Source organism: Phyllostomus hastatus, unplaced genomic scaffold (genome assembly GCF_019186645.2).
Source record: "Phyllostomus hastatus isolate PE091 unplaced genomic scaffold, TTU_PhHast_1.1 phas_contig_283, whole genome shotgun sequence".
Taxonomy (NCBI): Eukaryota; Metazoa; Chordata; class Mammalia; order Chiroptera; family Phyllostomidae; genus Phyllostomus; species Phyllostomus hastatus.
Genome location: NW_025333833.1, coordinates 50,706 through 58,719, shown reverse-complemented (window position 1 = coordinate 58,719; position 8,014 = coordinate 50,706).

The following is an 8,014-nucleotide window of genomic DNA, read 5'->3' as shown; positions in this document are numbered from 1 at the left end:
GTTTTCAAATTACTTCTAGTCTTTCCTACTGGGTGGATATTGAACTATGTCCCCCAAATAGCTGTTATCTTTTCATTGCAAGCTTTTGAAATATTCAGACAAGCACCATGTCAAAGCTTTTCTAACGTTGCCAACTGCTGGCACTGGTGGTCCTCCATCCACACAGATGATGCAGATTCTTATTCGGGTTAATCTTAGGCAGTTTATCTGTTTCGTTGCTATTCTTTCTGTGTCTACATATAAAGGATGTTTATTTCTGCATGTTATTCCCCCTCACTGTAATAAATTCCATTATTTGTAGTAATTAAGTTGCTTTTCATGATTTATCAAGGTAAAAAAGCTATCGTACAATAACATTGCATGACTTTAGCTATGTAGAAACATGTAAAATGGATAAAAGGTAGAAGAAAACATGAAGAAGTGTGAGGAGTTAGAAAATTTTGTTGGTTATAAGTCCATTAGTGATTAAACAGAAGTAGTAACAGGATACCTATTTTTACATGAGTTCAGGGCTTGGACCCCAGGTCTTACAGAAATCAGGAGCATTTTGGAAGTGAAATTGTGCCCCCTCCAGGTTATCTGAGGAACTCACGATAAGGCAAATGTCCACATTTTCAGTAAGATTTTAGATAAACTTTGGAATCTAAAAAAGTAAGGGTATTTACTTCCAGTGACGTCACAGAACAGTTGCTCAGGAGTGCCGCGTGAGCGGTGACCAGAAAGCCGTCCTCCTCGGGCGCCCGCAGCGCCTCGCCGCCGCGACTCCGTCTCCCCCGGGTGCGCGGTCCCTTCCGCCCGCTGCGCCCGGGCAGGTGCCCGCTCGACCCGGACGCTTCCACCGCGGCTCGGCCGGATGCCGGGCCCTTCGCCGCCAGTGAGGTCTCGGCGTCCACGCTGCGTCTTCAGAGAGAGGTTTTTCTCTGATCGCTCAATTTTCTGTCTGAGTGTTCTGTGTTTTCTTCACAGCACTTACCTCCATGTAAAGTAATGTATTCATTTCCTATCCCGGGGAACAGCGAACCCCGCGAAGGCACGTCTGCCCCTCTCACCAGAGCGCGTCTTGTGCGAGCGAACCCCCTTCACTCGTCCTCGCTGAGTGAGCGCGCTCCTTTCCGCGTTCCCCGTGCGCGGCGGGGGTCGCACGGGCCACCCAGACCCGAGCCTTTCTCAGACCCGGCAAGGCCCCTCCTCGCCCCGCGGGTGCCCTCTCCGCCCTCCCAGCCGCCGCGGGACCCGGACGCGCAGGCAGAGGAGTCTCCGCGGGGGCGGCGGCGGGGCTGCGCTGGGGCGGGGGGGGGGGGCGAAGGTCTCCGAACCGAGAGCGGAGGGAGGTGTCGCGATGCCCGTCCGGGAACTTGGTAACTTCGCAGGGAGGAGCGACCAGGATGCTGCCCAGTGCGGAACGGAGGGGCCGGGAGGGGTGATCGCCGGGCTGCGACCCTGGCGGGTCGGGGTTTCGGGGTTCGGGGGCCGAAGGCTCGGTGGGAAGGGGAGAGTGGAGCGTGTCTGGAAGGAGGACTGGACCCTGGCGCGCGGTGCTGGGAAGAGGCGGGTACCGGAGAGGGTGGACGGGACACGCCTGGGGGAGGCTTGAACGGTCACGCTGGGGGCGGGAGGGGGGAGGGCCCGCGCGGAATTCCGGTGAAACAGAGAGAACGGAGGTTTGGGGACGGGGACCTGCGGGTGGGCGGAGGTGCCGGAGATCGTGAGAGACCCCTGGAGGGTTTGTGGGGAGAGCCATGGGGTGGGAGATGGGACACGGGGCGGCGCGCTCACACAGCTTTGGTGGTCCCTGTCCCCCTTGGGAAGGGGGAGAGCGGACTGGAGCGGCCTCACCGCAAGCGACTCTGGGATCCAGGCCTCCAGCCTCTCACCGGCGAGCGGGGCTCAGGAGTCGGGGTTTCGCGGAGGCGGAGCGGGAGCGGGAGCGGGCTGAGGCTTCACATGCGCGCGCTCTCCAAGGTCGCCGAGCTCACCTCTCTTTCCTGGTTATGAAAAGAAGAAATAACGGGAAAACCAGCGGCCGGGGAACGTGGTGAAGGAGCGAAGGACTTACCCCGTTTCCCACCGTGCGAGGACAAGGAGCGGGTCGCGCTGCGCGGGATCGCACGTGCCGATGCGGAGGCTCGGGACTCCGGAGCTAGGGACCCGCGCGCACCGGCGGCCTCCGGGCAGCAGGCTCATTACACGTGCGCTTTTCTCTCCAGACCTTTCTTTGGCGCCAGTAGGGAGGGTCAGCGTTCGTACATCGGAAACGTCCCTGGTGAGAGAAACGTCCCTGTTTGAGCGGACCACACCCTAGGGGACACCTGGGACTCACTGTGTGCTCGGCCAGGGGAAGGGCCGAGACAGAGTTCGGGGGCAGTTCTGGTCCGATCAAGTGACATGATTGACGGAAAGGGTCTTCTTTGCTGTAGCCACAGTGACCATTTCTCCCTGAAGACCAAAGTTAACGTTGATATTGTAACCAAACTGGGCGGGTCCCGCATGGTTTTGAGAAGTCAGGTAGAAGGTGTCAGAGGCTTTGTTATCGCGTAACTGGGACCGCAGCGCGGGCTGCCTTCGTCCTTATTTCCCAGCGGTGAGCGACGTGGAGACAAGACGCCGCTTTTCCCGGGGGCTGCAGTTTCCAATCCTAGTGTAACTACTTCAGGAGAAGTCGAGGAAAATATGGCTCCATTTCTGCTGGAGTTTCCCCAAGTGTAATGGACTTAAGCAGGACGGCTGGAAGGGGGCCGGGGGCAGCCCCTGAACTGTGGGGTGCGGGCTGCAGGGTCCCTCTGGGGCCCCAGCCGCCTCTCTGGCCCACGCGGCCCTTGTGCATCTGTAGGGGTGGTGGCCTCTCCCGGCGCCCAGGACAGCTCTGTCCTACCTGGAAGCCACCAGAGATGGCACCTGTGGCTTCGCATGGCACCCTTTTTGCTGAGATGGTTTAAGTGGCTGCAGCAGCCCCCCATGAGGGCGACGTCTCCTGGGACCTGGGACGCTGGAGGGAGCATCAGTCTGCAGAGGACCAGCAGAGGTCGGCTGGGTGAGGAAAACTGTGGGTTGTTTTTTTTTTTAGGTTTTTGTGTATATGGTGTAAGGGAGTGTTTGGGTGAGGGTTAGGCTGATGGAACACAGGTTTTTTGTGTGTGTTTTGCTGCAAATTATAGAGGAACTAAAAATATTTGACACTATTGGCAAACTTTTGTGGAACATTAAAAATTTTGTGATATGAATAAAATTTCTGTAGAAGTGATTGAATTTGTTTATAAATATCAATCTACAGAACACTGGCATAACAGAGAACTCACAATTTCTTACTCTTAGCTTCAATGAGAAATTAAGATTTAAAAAAAAGTTAAGAATAATTAAAGGTACAGAAAGAAGCACCAGAGAAAAGAACGGTGTTTACAAGGAAAACAAGATATGTTGTGACTGAATACAATGGTATGAGGCCTGGGCGTGTTTCTTTGAAGAGAAAGGGAATTAGTTTTGTCCTAAGAGAGGCTGTTGCTCTAGAGCGAGACAGAGGAAAAGCAGGACAACGGCGGAGTGTGAAAAGGAAAGTGGCAGAAGATCTGTGGGGGGAAACGCAGAGAGGGGAAGATTTTTATGTGGCAAAGCTGACCGTGATGGGAACACATTTCATTAAGTAAATGGGTGTAAATGTGAAAAGTCAGCTGACGTAGAAGCGCAGTTTGGTTCTGTTCTACTTCGTTAGAAGGACGAAGTTGTCCTGTGTTGTGCCGCACCAGATAAGATGGTGTGAAACATTTTCTGCCCATAAAGCACAGATACAATGTTTCCTTGAAACATGTTTCCGCTTCCCATTGTTTTAATCAGGTCTCGGACGACTCAGGAAGACGGTCGTGTCGGCCCTGAGAACCAGAGGCGAGACAGCCGCATGTGGGCCCAGAGCCGCTGTGGCCGGACCCTGCTCTCCCAGGGGAGACCCCCCAGCATGCACAGGACTCAGAGCAGCAGTGACTGGACCCCCCACTCTCACGCACAGGACTCAGCGCTGACATCCCGGCACCCCCAGTCTCTCAGGCTTATCCCCTCCACACAGTCCCATGAACCGATGTGACAGGACCCCTGCTCTCTCAGGGGGAGCCCCTCCCCCAATCACAGGGCTCAGATACGAGGTGGTGTCAGGGCTCCATATTCTCTCCGGTGAGACCCCTCCTCACATTCAGAGAACCCAGAGCTGATGGGACAGGTCCCTCTGTGCTGGCAGAGTGGACCTGCTGGCTCTCAGACGCCCACTGCCTGGAAATGCTCTGCTCTGCTGCCATCTAGTGCACATCCTGGGGATGGCACCTATTTACTCAGCAGCTGCTCGGACCGTTTTGCCAGGACGCTTGGAATCTCCAGGGCACCTGACCCCATCCCCCGCTCAGCAGGTCTTACATGCCCATCGTGGTTGGACCCAAAGCTCACGTGACAGGGCCCACTACTGCCGCTGGGGGGACCTTTCCCCAAACTAATGTGACAAGACCCCTGTTCTCCCAGAGAGGGACCCCTGTCCATAACCACAGAACCCAGAGCTGAAGTGACTGGACCCCTTACTCTGGCAGCTGGGCCCCTGTGCATACTCATAGGCCCCGAGCTGATGTCACGGGACCGCTGCTCTCTCTGGGTGAAACCCCGCCCCAGGCTCCCTGAACCCCCTTAACTGGAGGAGATGTGGCACCACCCCTGTTCTCTCTGATGAGACCCCTCCCAGCACTCGGAGGATGCAAGCTGTGACCACAGGACCCCACTCTCCCAGATGGGCTCCCCAGTCACGCACAGGGCCCAGACCCGGTGTCACAGGCCTTGCTGTTCTCTTAGGAGGGACCCCTGGCCGTACCAAGAAGACCCTGTTCTGAAGCAACACGGCTCCTCACTCTCTGGTAGGACTGACACCTTCTTACAGCCACAGGAGCAAAAGCTGCAGCTGTCGTGCCCTCTACTGTCTCCAGTGTGACCCGGCTCCCACGTCACAGCACCCAGAGCCGATGTGACAGGACCCCCTGCACCCCCTGGGAGGGACCCTGCACACACTCGGGGGCCCCAGAGCCAAGGAGACGGGAACCGCTCTTCTGCCTAGTGGGACAGTTTTCCAGATGCACAGGGGACAGAGCCAGTGTGACGGGCTCCCGACTCTGTCAGGTGGAAGCCCTTCCCATGTCCACGGGTCTCGGCTGTCAGGCGGGACACCTGTCTTTCCCAGGTCGGGGCCCTCTTCACTGTGAGAGGACCCCACTCCTCGCAGGGAGAGGCCCCTTCCCACACACTCAGGACCCAGAGTTCAGATGGCAGGCCCCCTACTTTCTCAGTGAGGGGCCCACCCCACATTCACAGGACCCCAAGGTGATGAGACAGCACCCCAGACTATCCCATGTTGGACCCCCCACACACTCTCTGGGACCCTGGCTGATGTCAGAAGACCAGGTGTCCTCTCCGGTGGGGCCTCTCCTCCTGCTCACAACACCCAGTGCTGACTGGGAACCACAGCTTCCTCTCCCTGGCGAGGTTTTCTTCCTGCAATTCTGGGACCCAGGGCTGAAGTGACAACACCCCCAGCTCTCTCTGCAAAGCCCCTGTTCCCGCACCCACAGCGCACAGGCGATGGGACAGGACCCGTCACACCCACAGGCGGGGATGTTCCCCGAAGTCACAGGGCCGGTGTGGCCGAGCCCTGTGCTCTTGGAGGGGGGGCTGTCTTCAGGCTCCCAGGACCCACAGCTGAAGTGACAGGTCCCCTGCTCTCTCAAGTCAGACCCCTCCCCCACAGTCACCGGGATCAAAGGTGAAGGGTCAGGACACTTGCATTTCACAGGGACGGGGCCTTTCTCAACCCTCACAGGACACAGGTGTGCAGTGACAGGACACTCCCATCTCTCCTGTAGTCCTCTCCACACTCAAGTGGCCCAGGCCTGAGGTCATAGGACCCTTACACTCTCAGGTGGGACCCCTCTCCTTGCTTATAAGACCCAGAGCTGACTTGACACGACCTCTTATGCTCTCTGGTGAGGACCCAGAGCTCATGTTATGGGGCTCCATCCTCTCTTAGGAAATAGTACTTCTCCCAGCAGTCAGAGGACCCAGGACTGACTTGTCAGGACCCCTTTTTTACACTGTAATACACACCGCCATCTAGTGAGCATTTTTGGAATAGCATCTGAGTGGAGGCCGGCAGGAAATGCTACTTTTGTCGCCGCCTTGTGGACATATTGGGAACAGCACCTCTTTCGTAGCATCTGCTCGCATCATTTTGCAAGGTCACTTTGAAGCCCCTCTGAGCCTCGCGCCATCTCAGCCTCAGTACATTGTATGTGTCCACGTTTCCGTTCTGTCTAATGCTGTTCTGCACGTGGGGTTCCTGACTCTCTCATGTGAGTGAGGCTCCCATGCCTGTGCATATCTCAAAATAGGTTGTTTCATTTGCTAATCCGTTTTATACCTGTTGGATTATTAGACCAGCCCAAAGATTCTTGAGGCTAGAGGAAGGATTGTTTCTACACCACATAAGCAAACAGTCAGATATTTAATAGAAGGTGAAATTGGGGAGTACATGTTCATAACCATTTACTTAAGTAAGATTTAACAATTTAACTGAAGTAACATTCTCAAAACTGAGTGATTATGTCGATGAAGTATGGAACAATGTACTAATGTAGCTTGTTGATATAAAACTTTTTTTTAAAAAAACAAGCTCCTGGTCTGTATTCAACAAACTGATAGTGTCAGGATGGGCAGGGTAGGACAAGTGGAAATCTAGTTACAATTAGCATTTTGGACTACAAATATGGCCACCGTTTGGACTACAAGTAATATGGCAACTGAACTCTGACCCAGAAGAGGTGACTGACATCAGATCAGGAGCCACCAATGCTAAGTTGCTTCTTTGTTCACCAAGAACCAATCCTTGGCTCCCGCACGAAGTCAAGCCATATAAAACTCCCAGCCTTTCCCTTCTTCCGCGCGGTCTTTTCTTAGCCCCTTCTCCGGGCTGGGAAAATGTCGCCCGGGAGCACAAACTTCCAAAATAAAGCTCGTCGGCCTGTTTCCATGGCTACTTGGCTGTTTATTTCCTCGGCGGGGTCTAAGAAAACCTTACAGATAACTTTTTCTTTTAAAGATTTTATTTATTTATTTTTAGAGAGGGAAGGGAGGGAGATAGAGAGAGAGAGAGAGAGAAACATCAATGTGTGGTTGCTGGGGGTTATGGCCTGCAACTCAGGCATGTATCGTGTCTGGGAATCGAACCTGCGACACTTTGGTTCGCACCCGGCGCTCAATCGATATAAAACTTCTATGTAAAGTTTCAGAGGTGGTCATGAAGAGGGCCAACATTTTGCACTTGGCACTTTGATTTTAAACTGGCTGTTAGGAAAGGGAAGACTGGAAAATTATGTAGGATCGACATCTCATTTTTTTCTAAGAGGTTTTGTAGGAGGGTGCAGCCAAAAGGTCCCCAAAAGAAGGATTGGTAATGGAGTCCAGAACTCAAGGTGTCCAGGTGATTTTAAGATGTCCTCACCCCCACCCCCCAGGTGTGGGTTGGGGAAGGGACACATGGAGCAGGGCCATTGAGAGCTGTTTCGCATAGCGACAGCCTTGCAGCTACCCTCTGGCGTGGTCATTTAACATATCTATAACCTTTAACTGGTTGCATAGATATGTTAAATAGCTGTGACCAGCTCTGAGCCAGGGGAAAGGAAGTAACTTCCCCACCAAGATGTAACTGGGGGACAGTTCCCCCCGAGTTACAGCGCCTGTGTGGGAGCTCAGAGAAGACTGGCTCCATGACCTGGGGCCACGCCTGCCCAGACTCATGATGGCCGCCCAGTAAAGCTGGAAGGATATGAATTCTGGCATGTGAAGCCGAATGTGGGAGGAGTCGGAAATGGGGCTGCAGAGGAAGATTGGCACGGGGATTTAAAACCCAGGCTTGGCGGCCATTGAAGAGAGAACCATGCGGCTTTAGCAGAGTGGGGACTCCTGCAGCCATGCAGACACCATCTGCGATGCAGCCGCCTGC